The sequence below is a fragment of the Zootoca vivipara genome, chromosome 2, assembly GCF_965207765.1.
Source record: "Zootoca vivipara chromosome 2, rZooViv2.hap1.1, whole genome shotgun sequence".
NCBI lineage: Eukaryota > Metazoa > Chordata > Lepidosauria > Squamata > Lacertidae > Zootoca > Zootoca vivipara.
The window spans coordinates 92,310,004-92,326,513 of NC_142584.1; the positions used below are offsets into that span (position 1 = coordinate 92,310,004).

At 42.1% G+C, this 16,510-nt stretch overlaps 1 pseudogene; it reads right to left on the reverse strand.

Moving 5' to 3' along the window:
- Positions 1–15,514: 15,514 nt before the first annotated feature.
- LOC148686968 (ATP synthase F(0) complex subunit g, mitochondrial pseudogene) lies at positions 15,515–15,856 on the reverse strand (annotated as a pseudogene).
- Positions 15,857–16,510: the final 654 nt, after the last annotated feature.

Below are 16,510 nucleotides of genomic sequence, written 5' to 3' on the forward strand. Positions count from 1 at the left end.
CCCCAAAATGGAAAGCGATCGAGGTCCCAACTAAAGAAGAATGGCAACTTAAGTTGACAGAATATGCACAACTCGCAGACTTAACATATAGAATAAGAGAACAAGAAAAAACTTACCTTTAAAGAAGATTGGGAAACATTTATTGAATATATTGGAAATAATTGTGTACAGCTGAAAACGCTGGCAGCATTAAGGTAAATTCAACAGTGTAAACAAGTTTTGTTGGATGCAGTAATAGAATACTGAATGGTATAGTTTTTGTAAAATATGCAGGGGATTTATGATATGTTAAATGAACCATGGAAAGAGAAGAAGGGACGTCATTGATATCTTTAGGATGTAAAATGAGTATTTTAAATGGTAAAACAGAAAATTTAATAAAAAGAGAGAGAAAAGAAGAAGAAGAGAAGGGGGAGGATATGGGCAGACTCAGGCTGTTTGCATATCTGAATCTATGGTGTGTTTGAGAACTAATTCCTCTTGTTTAGAAGTGAATATTCACATACCAAACATTCAAAAAGCAGGACTTGCATGTGTATGTATCTAGTCATCAGACAGAATACCGCAGAGGGTTAACACATTGCCATATGAAGGGGGAAGGTGATAAAAATTAAACATAAAATTAAAAGTTATCTATAAATAAAAAATAGATTTTTTTTGTTGTTTAGTCGCTCAGTTGTGTCTGACTCTTTGTGACCCCATGGACCAGAGCACGCCAGGCACTCCTGTCTTCCACTGCCTCCCACAATTTTGTCAAATTCATGTTGGTAGTTTCGAGAACATTGTCCAACCATCTCATCCTCTGTCATAACATTTGCACATAGCCACATATATTATATAAAAACATAGGCAAATTTAAAAATCTGAATCTCCTTGGCCAGACACAGCATTCTCCCTTAAACACTGCACCCCTAACATTAGCACATGTTAAAATAAATAACATTTACTCAAATTATAACATTGCATAAAAGCATAAACAAATGTGAAATTGTGAATCTCCTTGGCATGAGACAGGATTCTTTCCTAATTTGATTGCTAAAAAATTCTATGTTTTCCTTGACCATGTTCATGTTAATCATCCAAGCACATTGCTTCCTGGCTTGGATATGCCAATGATTTTTCAAGGTTAAAAATGCAAATGCACTACTTTCATCTCTGAGCCATGTAGGAAATATGCATCATAATTTAGGATACACAGACTTTAATCTTGAAGATCAGAACAAAGCTCTTCAGTTTGCTGGGGAGGATTATAATCCCTCTTTCTATGAAATACAAAATAGCCTTTAATCCAAGGGAAGCATTGCTTTAGTTATACAGTCATACCTCGGGTTGCAAACGTGATCTGTGTGGGAGGCGCCTTCGCAACCAGCAGCATTCGCAACCCGCAGCGCTGCGATTCTGCGCATGGTGCCATTTTGCGTTTCTGCGCATGCGCGAGCGCCAAAACCCGGAAGTAACCTGTTCCGGTACTTCTGGGTTCGGCGTGGAGTGCAACCCGAAAATGTGTAACCCGCAGCGTTCGCAACCCAAGGTTGCGAAATTTGTCTAATCCTCTTTTAAAGCCATCCAAGTTGGTGGCCATTACTTCCTGCCACGGGAGTGAATGCCATAGTTTAACTATGCACTGCATAAAGAAGTACTTTCTTTTATCCAGATTTTTAGAAGACATCTGAAGGCAGCCCTGTTTAAGGAGGCTTTTAATGTTTAAGAAATTAGTGTATTTTAATGTTTCTGTTGGAAGCTGCCCAGAGTGGCTGGGGAGGCCCAGCCAGATGGGCAGGGTATAAATAATATATTTATTATTATTATTATTATTATTATTATTATTATCTGTTGTTGTTAGTATTATTAAATTTATATATCGCCCTTCACCACAAAATCTCAGGGTGGTTTACAGAATAAAATACAAGAGAAAAACACAAGTAAATAATTAAAACAAAAACAGTAAAACAAGAATCTTTCAACATCCCAATCACCATCCAATCACCCTTTGATCAGATGAGAAGACTGGTACCCCTTATGTGCAAGGATAATCGGCAAGAGGACAAGTCTAGCCATGCAGCTGAGCCAGGTGGCATTGCTTCCAGTGATGCGGCATGAATTGATACCTAGTGGAGCAAGAGATTTTGGTCTTCGCATGGGTGGGGTACCACCTGAACCTTGCTTCAGGCAGCAAAATGTCTTACAGAATCCATATTGTACTCTGCCACCCCATGGCAGCCATTTTCTGACTGGCACCCACAGCACTTTCTCACATTCCCATTGTGCCCACTGGCCCAGAAAGGTTGGGCCAGACTCCTTTGGGGACTTCACACACCAATAATAATACATTGATCAGTCATGTCCTAGCAGCTGGTGCACAGCTTTTAGCAGTGATGTAATATACAGAGGTGCTTTGACCAAAAGCACGATATCTCAGGAAGGAGAGTCCCAGATTGCCATATAAACTTGATTTGTGAAAACCACTCTGGAAAATCTATGCCCCAGCTCCGGCTTTTGAACACTCTTCTGCCTGTCTACCTTGCAGGTATAGCCATTTCCTTACTTAAAGTTCACCTCTTGCTAAGTAAGTCTTGAACTGCCTCTGCGGAAAGCCGACTTAATGTGTGGCTTGAAGTGAAAGCTTCTTGTCTGACCTTCGTTGCCCTGCCAACTCCAAAGCCAAAAATCTAGGAAGAGGATGGATGTGTGCACATTATGACCCTCTCAGGCACATCCAGGCTTCAGAATGGTTATCCTTTCCAGGTCTGCTATCAGAGGGTAAAATAAGGGGGGAATTACAAGCTGGTAAGTGATTTTATTCTTGCTTCATCATGCCAAGAAGTTCAACGCTTGCCTTGTTCTGTGGCCAAAGTCAGAGCTTAGACATTTGTCATGTCTATTGCTAAGCCTTTAAGAAGTGAAGTGATAGTATACAGTGTGTTTGCCAGTAATGGTACTGTGCTATTAGTTAGCTGCTGTACTGATGGTAATGTCAGGGACTGGGAGAGGAGGAGGAATGGTGGAGACTGCCTCCCCATCCTCACCTTTCCAGGGAGGAGGAGGAGGAAGAGGAAGACAGTATAGCTTTACAATAGATGTTTGCGGGAGGTCACAGCTCAGAGGCAGATGAGGGGGAAAGTTGGGAAATAATGGGAGAGGAGGAGCAGGCAGAGCCGGAGCAGCAGCTGGCTGACACGTTGTCACTAGAAAGCATTCCAGACCCTCCATCTCCCAGAACCTGGCAAGCCTTAAAAGTAGGAGAGCAAAGAGCTCAAAGACAGATGGCACTTAGCCGGCATCCATAGAGGAGATAAGGAGGAGGAGGAATGAGACAGTGGGAGAGAAAGGAGTGGGGAGATTCACTTGGGACAACGCCATTATCCAAGAGGCTAGGTTCTATAGCCTCTCTCTGTAAAGTTTGAAATAAAAAAAGGACTTTTCCTTGTCTTTATACTTGTTGGGATTCCTATACACTGGCGAAAGCAAGTCCTTATCTCCCTATGTTCACGTGATGTTTTCCACGGTACTCTGTACACTTTCTCTTTTGGCTATGCAAGATGCCAGACGCTACGCTGCATCTCTCTCTCTATAATAAAGTAGTTAGACACTACTTATTGATTCCTGTGTGTTGTTCTTCAAGCTGAAGGCAATCACAATGTGCTCTGGCTTCTGTTAGCTGCGTGGGGCAGACTCACATCTGCCCCCCCCCGGCTATGGAATGCTAACAATACTTTCCTGGGCAACCAGCCGGGGGGCACTGACAACACCCTGACAGGTATGCTGCTGCAACAGTACAAGTGGAGCTACAGGTTCAGATATTTCAATTATGTGCTTGGCTTAGGAGCCAATGGGATGAACCTACTACCTGACAGATTACAACTGGATGCCTCTAAATCAGCATCCTGCTAAACAGAATGATTTCGCAGCACCCAGGCAACAGTTGGCCTTCTATCGCTAGGTCACTAAAGGGAGTCATATTTCACCCATAGTGGACCACAGGTTTGTGGGCAACGCACGGCTAACTTGTTCATATGTTATGATAATAATGACAATGAACATTTATTTTAGACTCTAGCGCCTTCATGTTTTATATCAGCATATCTCTACATCAATGTCATAAGATGAGTCAGGTGCGTTCCTGGCACACAGCTCAGTCTCACATCCCACTGAACCAGAGGCAGAACTTGAAAAAGGAAAGAGCAATGCCAAATTGAATAGATCTTCCTGCCTACCATATCTTTCTTCATTTGGTTACAGGTAGGTAGCCGTGTTGGTCTGACGCAGTCCAAATAATAAAAAAAATCCTTCCAGTAGCACCTTAGAGACCAACTATGTTTGTCATAGGTATGAGCGTTTGTGTGCACCGGAGCGTCCAATGCCTTCGCAGAGGCCGGGCCTTCGCTCCGGGCCTTCGCGGACCCATGGGAGCACCTCCATAATTGCGACCCAGTCTTCAGGCCTTTGCGGAGGCCTCCATAGGCCTCAGAAACCTCGGTTTACTTATTTCCGGGTTACAATCGTTCGTAAACCAAGGTTCCACTGTACAGAGTTGGACTGATCAATGGTTTGATTCTGTATAAGGTTCCTGCTGAAATAAACGAAGCTTCATGAGATCACAGTGCCATCAGATAATGCTGCACCCAAAATAAGTAGCCTAGAAAAATAACATGCAATGCTGTTTTATGTAAATGAAAAACTGCATCCCATACCTCCTTCAACTGAGAAATGAGTTGTGGCCATCAATGAATCCATATAAATACCGGAACCCTGTTTCATTACAAAACAAATTGAGAAGCCTACTTGAAAACATTTGCACATTTTAAATAAATGTACTTCATCTGCTTAAAACATTGCGCATTTTGCTCAGCCCAGAGAAGCAGGATTCCCAGAAAGGAGCACAATGGAAGGGGAAATGAAAAGATTCAGCAGCTGCTATTTAAGGCTGCTGTAAGCCTTTGCTTGAAGAAATAATTCTATGTACCGTGTCCCACTGCTTTAGAGACAGGGATTATTTAAGTCAGGGCCAATTTTTGGCAGCAAACAAAACTACGTTGTGCAAATTCTCCTGAGAAAGAGAGTTCAGTTCTAAAACATGTAGACGAAGTGGAGGGTGTGTGTGTGGGAATGGCAGACAGGAAGCAGTAAATCCAAATGAGCTCCAGAGGAGTTTTTATTCTGGGAAGATGCTAGCGTTACTTATACTCTGGTCTTCTGCCCACAGGACTCACAAACCACAGTACAGAAGAAATATACACAACAGAATGCAGATCAAACTCACCCCCCCAAAAAAAAGTTCACATGAAAAACACAACAAAATGTAAACTGAAGAAACTATACATGCAATCTTAAAAAAAAAACACAGTGCAAAACCCAGAAACGGGAAACCTTTAAATATTAAAAGCCTGTTGAAAGAGAAAAGTTTTTAGCTTAGAGCAAGACAGGGCAAGGGAAGAAGCCTGATGTATCTTCACCGGAGGGGCATCGCAATGTTGTTATTGAAAAATGTGTAGGTAGCCACCAGGAAATCTTCATAACAAATGTTTTTTTTATTTGATTCATTGATTTAGAGGATTTTTTTATCCCATCCCTCATCACCTCTGGGCAGTCCAACACAATGTATCATGCATACACAGCTGAGATATTTTTTTCACTCTCTTTTGAAAATGGTTTATCTTGAGACTTTTTCGCCTTTTACTAAAAACAAAGAAAATGCCCTAGCTCCGGGACTTTTATTATTTTATATATTCAGAAATTTTGGCCACATTTAACTTCTTATGGAAAAGTTTCCACACACCTAGAATCGGGAGGAACATATACTCCCTCTTACAGGGCGCTGCAGGAGGTTAGAGATAGGATTTCTTAAACGAACAGAAAGAGGAGGAACTGTTCTGTTATTCTGTTGCGCCTGTTCTGTTATCTTCTGGGTTTACACAGGTGTCATGCTGGCGATAAAACAAAAGGGGGGGACTTGGATTCCCCCCTATAAAAATTAACTTTTAAAAAATCAAACCAAATATTTATGAGAGCATAAGATATGGGGTGGACATGTTTAATAGTGACAATCCCACTCCTCTTAAATAGTTAAAATCAAGTTTAGCAATTCTAAAGCCTTTTAAGAATGTTAAGGAGGCAGTTCTTTCAGTCAAATGTCTTACCCCAGCAGATTTTCAAGCTGCCTCATTGAAGAAAAAGTCAAGACAGATGAACAGGTAGCAGCTTCCTAAGTACAGGGGGCCCTAAACCTCAAATTCAGACTTTTAAAAACTCCTATATAGAATAATAGAATTGTGGAGTTGGAAGGGACCCCAAGGGTCATCTAGTTACTGTACAGCCCTTTGCAATGTAGGAATCTCAACTAAAACATCCATGACAGATGGCCATCAAACCTCTGCTTAAAAACCTCCATGGAAGGTCTGCTTGAATCACTAAGAAATACCCAAATAAAGGTTTTCAACAACGGTTTAAGTTTCAGAGTATAAAAGACAAAATAATTGCATCATTAATAATGAACAAAAATAATGTAACAATTAGTTTATATATCATACAATGAATCTCTAGATGATGATGTACACTAATATAACACAAAAAACAATATTGGGCCAGATTCAACTACCGGATCCCACTAGCAGAAGCCAGCACAAAGACTTACAGACCCTCCAAGTGTCCCTATTTTCCAAGGACATCCCTGATTTAGAGAAGCCGTTCCGGTTTCTGATTTGATCCCGGAATGTCCCGTTTTACCTTAGGGTGTCCCTATTTCCATTGGAGAAATGTTGGAGGGTATGGACATCTGCTAACACAGTGGGCCTTTGCACCTTATCCTCCCACCTCTTTGTGTGCCCCATGTACCTGTTGGGAGATTCATTCCCCGTGTGCAGTCATAGCTTTGTTGTGTATCATATGACTGTATGTGTTTTCATTCCACAGAGTGGAAGTGACGTAGACAGGATGTTTGTCTTACTGTATTCCTAAGTGGAACTGTTGTTCCTTTGTTCTTTCTCTTTACTGCCTGTGATGCTAGAGAGAGGGAGCCATGATGAAGAGCTCCGGGTCTGTTTATATGTAAATAAACTAGCTTAGCCAGAATGCTGTGCTACTGAGTCTGTTACGCAACTGCGCAAACCTCTGCAGATGTGGAAGGTGTGCTGGTGCTTCATCACACCAGTCACTGTGATGTCCCAGGAGGGAGGGAACGTATTTGATGGATTTTAATGTTTGTTGGAAGCCACCCAGAGTGGCAGGGGAAGCCCAGCAAGATGGGCGGGTTATAAATAATAAATTATTTATTATTATTATTATTATTATTATTATTATTATTATTATTATGTGTTGCTGCCATGGCCTTACTCACGAGTAGGCACCCTCCTGGACATGCTGACAGTACCCACCCCCCAAATTGGCTCAGGGGGTTGTCAGGAGAACCCCCCAGAACACTCTGCAGTGGGGGGAAGAGGAGCTATATTTCCACCGGGGAAGCAAAAAAAAATTGCACTGATGGAGCGAACTCCTTTATCTCCATAGCACCATGTTGAATTTCTTCCATGATGTATAAATAAAATAGAAATAGAAAACCAAAAAACCATCAAAAATAAACACTCCAAACCTAGCCTAAACACAAACAAATATCAGCACTTCCTTTTCTTCTTTCAACATTTGTAAACAATAAACTTCTTCCAGTTCCAAAACAAGACTCTTGACCTTAGATCATGTTAATAACTTTCCGTTCTTTGATCCTCAGTGTCCCTGGGCTAACTTTGAAATTAACTACTTAGGACTCTTGTTTATTCCTATGATATTTCCTCTCATCTTCCTGGAGATTATCTTTGATTAGCCTGCTCTTTCAATGGTTCTGTCCTTACTGAAACATTTGCTTTTGTTTCTTAATAGATGGGCCAAGAGAGCAAGAGATTGGAATAGGAGAATACAAATAGGTAGCCAGGGTTGGTTGGTGGGTAATAAGCTTTGCGAGAGAGAAAAGACTAGAAAGGCCCCCATCTCTAATCCACATCAGTCCAACTGATCTTGGAGGTGGATCCAGGATCAGGACCCTCAAGGCCAATTTTGATGCCTGGGCAGGCTCATTGCTGGTCAAAATAGGCAATACTTTGGTCCAGGAATTGGACCATTGGTCTGAGAAGGCAGTTTTATATGCTCATTCATAGGAAGTGACCTTAGATGCCGGCAAAACCTGGATATAAAAACATGATGATCCTATACAGAGTGCAGAATAAATGCCGATGACTTGGGAGTGTATTCATTCTAACGGTGTTCAATTTCTTTTAAAGCATTAATGAAATCACATGGACCACCTAGATGAAAAAGGAAGGTATGAATCAAACAAAATAAGGAGGTCAGCAAAGATGTGGGATGCCAGCAAAGCAGTTCCCTCCGACATGAACTTTCTATATTATTACTGTACAGTATTATGCCACCACTCCAGTCATGTAGACTGTTCATCTGTGGTCTCTGGTGAAGCTGATCAGGTACAAGCACAACATGGATATGCCAATGCATATATAGACGGTGTGGCATAGATGCACATATTTCCTCCTCTGGATGCACTTTGAACATTTGTGTGGCTGTGGTGGCCATGCCTGTTGCCTGTAGGGCTGCTTAGCTGACATTCTCAATGGACCAGACACAGCTTCATCTATCACCCCAGTCTTACAGCTTCTCCTATGAAGTTCCTGTTGTTGTTTAGTCATTTAGTCGTGTCCGACTCTTTGTGACCCCATCGACCATAGCACGCCAGGCACTCCTGTCTTGCACTGCCTCCCGCAGTTTGGTCAAACTCATGTTCGTAGCTTCGAGAACACTGTCCAACCATCTTGTCCTCTGTCGTCCCCTTCTCCTAGTGCCCTCAATCTTTCCCAACATCAGGGTCTTTTCCAAGGATTCTTCTCTTCTCATGAGGTGGCCAAAGTATTGGAGCCTCAGCTTCAAGGTCTGTCCTTCCAGTGAGCACTCAGGGCTGATTTCCTTAAGAATGGATAGGTTTGATCTTCTTGCCGTCCATGGGACTCTCAAGAGTCTCCTCCAGCACCATAATTCAAAAGCATCAATTCTTCGGCAATCAGCCTTCTTTATGGTCCAGCTCTCACTTCCATACATCACTACTGGGAAAACCATAGCTTTAACTATATGGACCTTTGTAGGCAAGGTGATGTCTCTGCTTTTTAAGATGCTGTCTAGGTTTGTCATTGCTTTTCTCCCAAGATGAAGTTCCTAGTTCCTGCCTGTATGGGCACACTGAGACCACTGATACACCTAGACACCTAGAGTGTTAGAAATCACTCCATGAAAATAGCTGCTCTCAAAACACACACAAATCGAGAGAGCTGGAAAGAAAATTGCATGCTGGGCTGCCCTGGGATTCTCTTATTTAATTTTAACTCCATCTTCTAATCATGCATGCATTGTTAAATGAACTAATACATGGGGTTGAAAATTACCAGGCAGGTGTCTGAAAGACTTCCGTAAGCAATTCTGCTGTGGTCTAATTAGTGTTCTAATATATTTTACAATGCACAGTCATCATTATTTCCTCTTCATTAACTGCTGATATACAATGCATGTTTTTGGTTGTGTTACTATTTTATTTTATTTTAAAGGCAGCAATTTCAGGGGGCCCTATACAAACAACAAAACTACTTGTTTTTCCTCTTGAATTCAAAGGCAATGGGAATATGATTAATGCAGATAATTTAAAGTATGTGCATAAAACATTAAAAATCATCATACCATCGCAGCTTAATGTTCATTTGCAAATTGTCAGATTTTCTTGTCAACATTAATAATTTCAATGCCTGGCGCACTTCTTGGAGCACAAGCAAATGCAGTCAACAGTGTTCTTAAAGCTGCTATTCTGTTAGCAAAACCTTCACCAGGGAGCAACATGGGCAGAGAAACCCTAACAGGCATCCAGGGAGGCACCAAGGGGCAGATCTGTTGTTGCTGCTGCAGCAGCCAAAGTCCAGGGCAGACATTCTGGGGAGTGGATTTTTGCTCATTTTTGTTGTGTCAGCTCCATCCTAGTGTAGCTAAAAGGTCCATGTACTGGGCCTATCAGGGAATCCTTGGGGCTTTGGTTGCAAAATCCCTTGTACATCCCTTGAAGCCCTGCATCTCTGAGGCTTTCCACTAGCAAATACCTGCTGACCACTTGCTCCTCCTTCCAGCAATGCATCTCTCTGATGACAGAGGCCATTGGAGGCTCTGTGCCATCCCATTTGTGCCTCTGCCCCCCCCCCCGGAAGCCATCAACGTACACTTGGGGTGGGGGGAGTAGGATTGCTCTGCAACAACCCAATCCTATACTTTATTCACAGGGGCTTTATTCTCAGGTAAGTATCTATAGGTCTGCAGCTTCAATGTAGAGGCTCAAGATCTATCCCAAAGAACCACAGGCTTGATATCCAAGCAAGTCGTGTCACATGGAAGTTAATGGGTTTATGATGGTATTTATAAAAAAAAAATACCATCTGAAGAAGTGTGCATGCATTATTTTTTTTATAAATAATATCTGAAGAAGTGTGCATGCACACGAAAGCTCATACCAAAATAAAAACTTAGTTGGTCTTTAAGGTGCTACTGAAGGAATTTTTTTATTTTACTTCGACCCAGACCAACACGGCTACCTACCTGTAATAAAAAAAAATGTCGCTGACATGTTCGCAGGTGCTTAGCTTCAAACCCAGCTACATCTACTCTCAGAATAAATAGACACTGATGGGAACAAAACCTATTGGTTTTGATATAAAGGAACCGTCTATGACTTCATTTTGTTTTAGGCAGAACTGGATTAAATTTACAGGCTTTTTAGCCCCTTCTGAGAGGATGTACACTGCAAGGTTTCAGATGGAAAGCATCAATGGTTTTCCTGTATGGCCAGCACTTAACATTTAGAGGATTCACTTAGCCTCCCTTATTGTTTCGTGGGCAATTTGTATGAAAATATTTTACATGAGAGAGATGCCCCTGGTAGGAAACATGCTAAATTATAGTCAAATTGGTCCAGGGTTTTTTTTTCTGTGCTAGACACCTTTAAAGTTGATGTGGGGGGAGGGAATTTTCTCCCATACCTGTGGTTTTGTGGGCAACAATTGTATTGTGAAATTGACATACAGTGTAGAGATATCCCCAGGGAAAGCAATCTTCAAAATTTCAGAGGAATGGATGCAAGGGTTAGGGAATGATGACGTACGAGGAAAAAATAGCTTCAGGCTTTTTTCTCTCCCAAGATCCAGGTCTGAATTGTCTCAATGTTGTTCTCTCCATGGGAACTTTTCTTAAAGTACCAAAAAGTCCAGATTGCTGAAATCACAAATGTTGCCAGCTTGCTCATCTGCTAGACCAAACCTACTTCTTGCTTCTTAGTCCCCTGTAAGCAAAAGCCATTCGCGCACACACGTAACTGTTCTGCCCTGGTTGCTAGGCAGTTGCTAAGGCTTGGAACTATTTCTTATCAAAGTTCTGCCCTGCAAAGCTCACAAGTTTTCAATACAACTGGATTAACTTAATTTAGTAGGGCAGCAATAAAATAGCTAGCACATTTGCAAAGCTAAGCAGGGTCCGGTATGATTTCAAATGGGATGGGGGAATTGTGTGTTGACATTCCTGCATTGCAGGGGTTGAACTAGATGCCCCTCAATATATCTTCCAACTCTATACTTATATGATTCGATGAAAAGTCTAGAATAGAATATATAGGTTTGATACAGGGTTTGTTTTTGTTTTGTTTTTTAAAAAAGCCTTATATGTGAATATGTCATAGCATAAATATCACTAATGAGCATTAAAGGTGGCCAAATGCACAAGTTGGTGTTAGTGCTTCTGCTCATTAGGGTTGCCAACTTACTAAAACCATGTTTAACAGTACAAAATTCATTTTAATTATGACACCTCCCTCTCCCCCCAAAAAAAACTGCAAAGAGGAGGAATAAACAAAAACAGGCTGTGTCTGCTTCGCCTAAACAAAGAAGAAGTGGAGGGAGAGGCAGCAAAAGAGAGAGTAGCCTCAAACAAGCCACAAATGCATCTTCAAGGCCCACAAACCCACTGCTTTCTTTGTCTTTTCCATCGGCCTCTGCAAAAAATCCTAGTTACTTCACCCTGGTTATTTGCTCTGACTGTTCAATCCTTCTCACTGAGCTTACCTGGGCTGTTTACTCCTATTTGCAGACTGTTAATTAGATCTCACAGGCTAGGCATAGGGCTCAAATTCTCAACAATGGTACTCAAAACCAAATAGGACTCAGGTTAAATATTATGGTTCCATTGCTTCTGATCCAAAAAAATTGCCAGCTAACAATTCTGGACAATGGGAAGCTTTGAGTCAATTGGCTTTTGAGGTATCCTTACCTGAACAAGCGTTACAACTTCTATACCAGTAAACCATTGATGTTCAAGAGGCTTCGTTTTAGATATTAACTTTCGCTTTGCAGACCCCAAATGACTCTGAAGGTCAATCAGGTGTTTGAACATCACATGAAGAATTAAATCATCAGCAAACACATCAAATTTTTTTACTCTGATCTCGCAATGCTGTCGGGAGAAACATTTTGTTGCAGTGTGCTTTGCATCTTTCCCAGGTCTCTTGGAAATGTATAAAGGAAATAGTTTGGAGTTTGAACTTTAAAAGAATTATGCCACAAAGATATATGTCAAAGCTCACTCTCATCTCTCAGCACTCAAGGGAGAGATAATATTGCAGTATGTTTTCTGGCCTCCTTGGAAAGAGATGTGTTTATTGAGCTGTGATTTGAACCTGAAGTGGAGAGTTTGTGTCATAAACATGCATACCAAGTTTCTTTGTGATCTCTCCACATGATCAAGGAATATATCACACTGTAATTCGGGTCTTTCATAAGATCATAGAGCATAAGAAGAGGCTGCTGGATCAACTAGGTCAATGGCAGATCTAGTTCAGCATCCTGTTATCATAATGGCCAATCAGATGCCTGTGGGAAACCAGGGAGAATAACATGAGAAAAAGAGGACTCTCACCTCCAGTGTTTTCCAGTAACTGATTCTTTAGAAGCATTGCCACCTCCAACTAAGGAGGTAGAGAATAGCCATTAGGGTGACCTTGGGCCAGTTGCTGCCTCTCAGCCTAACCTACCTCACAGGGTTGTTGTGGGGATTGAAGGAGGCGGGAGAGAACCGTGTGTGCCACTTTAAGCTCCTTGGAGAAAAAAAGTGGGATATAGATGCAATAAATAAATTAAAGATAAAATTAAAAGAAGACTAGATTTTCTGTTCTGCATTACTGTCTGAAGATGCTTAATGATGATAGCAAGGTAACTTGTAAAGATAATATTACTTAAGAAAAGTGCTTGAAAGCCAGGGGAGCAAAGAAAGAAATCCCCAAAACAATTGGGTTACCTTGAATGATTTCTCACATACTCAGAAAAATCAATGTGCCGGCTGAAGAAGCTGAGCATCTATCTTAGGTAAGTATTGGAAGACAGTAGCATTACGAACCTTGAAAAAGGGCATCATTAATGACTTTAAAAGGGAGGGAGGGATAAAAGATGGATTCCACCACCACCACCATTACTCCTACCCCTCTTAGTGGACCTTAACATTATGTAGTGCCAAGAATGTGCTGGTTTCTGCACAGAAATGTAGCCTTTCCCCCCAGAGAACCTATGATCTACGCTGAATGAGCAAGACAAATGTATGGTGGGGTAGTGAGAGAAAGTGAAAGCATAAGCTAATAGAAGTCTAGTGCAGATGGAGTAGGAGTCAAGTAACAGATTAGATACAGGAAAGTGAGGCTGTTATTAAGGATGGATGGGTCTGTCTACGTTCAGTTCGTGTCAGTTTCACATGTACTGAAATGCTTGCTCAGGTAAGCGTTGCCTCAGAACTTGGTTCATCAAAAGCATGGCATGAGGGCAGCCATCTTTTCTCCTGAGAGGGATAGCACTTCATCATACCCCATTGTTCCCTCAAGCACTTGTGGCTCTATTTTCAATATGTGCTGCACTTATGACCCCTTTTATGGTTTGTTTAAAAACAAGCAAAACGCTCTTAGATCTGTAGAACACATCGTGGTTCAGATTCTGAAGGGTGAATTCGCTTCAGAAGCCAGACCTATGAATTCCTAAGCACCCTCAGTTATTGCAATGTTTGTTCAATAAAGGATTTGGGGAAGAACAGGCAGGGTAAGAGGGAAATGATTTGGTTTATAGAGAATGGTGAAGGTTGTTGTAGTTCGGCTTTCACCAACCTGGTCCGTTCCAAATGTTTTGGGCCACAAATCCCATCAGCTCCAGTCAGCACGGCTATGCTGGCTGACGCTGATGGGATTTATAGTCCAAAATACATTGAGGGTAGCCGGCTGGCAAAGGCTGCTGTAGACACCAGAAAAAGCATGGGGAACATCATTACAGAAGAGAGAATACTTGTTAAATATTTAAAGCTAGAATAGTCAACATGGCCTCCATTCTGCCAAGGGAGACATGATTAAGTAACTTGCCCAGGCCTGCAGCCAGGATTATTGGAGGCACAGAGCAGATATTTGTTCCTTTCCTTGCCGCCTTCATGCCCACTCAATATTGCTCTGATGGGGTTTGTCTGAGAACACTTGACGTTTGCTTGTGATGCAAGGCGTAACAATTCAGCATGGCAAATAGAATAAATGAGTGTGTAATGGAAATGATTGATAGGATTTTGGTCTCTTTTGCTACAGCTGGAGAGCACAGAATGCTGACGCATGAGGAATAAAGGCTGCTAGCCAGCATCCCCTCCTCCTCCTCCTCCTCCTCCTCCTCCTCCTCCTCCTCCTCCTCCTCCTCCTCTTCTTCTTCTTCTTCTTCTTCTTCTTCTTCTTCTTCTTCTTCTTCTTCTTCTTCTTCTCCTCCTCCTCCTCCTCCTCCTCCTCCTCCTCCTCCTCCTCGAATGGTCTGCTTTTCTAAAATGAGGAGGCAACGGTGTCAACACAATGTAACATGAAATCCATTCAGTGCAGTGTCGTATTAGCTGTATTTAGACGTTTTGCTTTCTTTGTACATACCTCAACTCAGAGAAGCTATTGAACTCCTACTAGGTTGAAGCGCCTTTCTGCAACTCACTATCCGTTAGAGCAGATGAAAACTTGGTAAGATGTTCTAAAAAACAGTATGGAGTTCCCATGATTGGTTTTCGGTGTTGAATGAACTACACACAATAGTTAGCAAAGTACATGCTTGCAAATGGTGTTGGTTATGGCATTAACTTCTCCTAGTAAATACAGCAAAGCAAACTGCTAAGTATAATTAAACAGTTGATGGTTGATGACTTCTGCAGTATTGTTCCACCAACTCCCAGAAGACTACAATAGCACCATTTGTAGGTCATGGAAAACAATGGGAAGCTTTAAGTTGGTTCCCCCTATAATTCTTCTTTCATGGTTTGGAAGAGACATATGCAATGTTGACACCTCCTAAGGACATCCATGCCTTGCCTCAGAACATGAAACTGTATAAGCTGAACAAAGATAAGCAGGATCTACTGCAGCTCAGTGTCATAATTTAACACTAAGACAGCTTTAGGACTCAAAAACAAAAGACATGCAAACATCATGTCAGACCAGACAACAATTGCCTATGATCTTGCTGGTGTAAAACCACATTAGCACTTCAGCAGCTACCAAACCATTCTTTAAAGCTTCCTTGATGGTGAGCTGTTTGAGGTAGCCAACCCAGGAGCTCTTCACCAATGCTTTCATGCTCTCGGTGGCCTTAGGAATTTCAACAGGAGTTAGGGGAGCCAACTCAACTTTAGCATAGTACCAAATGGTGACCAGGTAACGCTTTGAAAAAGTGATAGCAGCAGAGACAAGCTTGGGCTCTTCGGTGGTGACGGCCAGCTTCTGTGTACCCTGTGGCATGCCAAGACTGAGGGATGAAGGGAGGAGAATTAGAAGGAAGGGAACTGCTACAATATGTGATACTGGTTTTCCCAGTAGTGATGTATGGAAGTGAGAGCTGGACCATAAAGAAGGCTGATCGCCAAAGAATTGATGCTTTTGAATTATGGTGCTGGAGGAGACGCTTGAGAGTCCCATGGACTGCAAGAAGATCAAACCTATCCATTCTGAAGGAAATCAGCCCCTAAGTGCTCACTGGAAGGACAGATCCTGAAGCTGAGGCTACAATACTTTGGCCACCTCATGAGAAGAGAAGACTCCCTGGGAAAGACCCTGATGTTGGGAAAGATTGAGGGCACTAGGAGAAGGGGACGACAGAGGACGAGATAGTTGGACAGTGTTCTCGAAGCTACGAACATGAGTTTGACCAAACTGCGGGAGGCAGTGGAAGACAGGAGTGCCTGGCCTGCTATGGTCGATGGGGTCACGAAGAGTCGGACACGACTAAACGACTAAACAAGACAAGGGGAGTAGCCCCTGTTCAGGATTCCACCCAATCAATTTCCCTGGATTTCTGTATTTCTTCTAACAGCCAGACAGCACCCCAGACTTACTGAACATGCTCAACAGTCCTTATTTAAATGCCCCCCCCAATATATTTCTGCAAACCTCAAA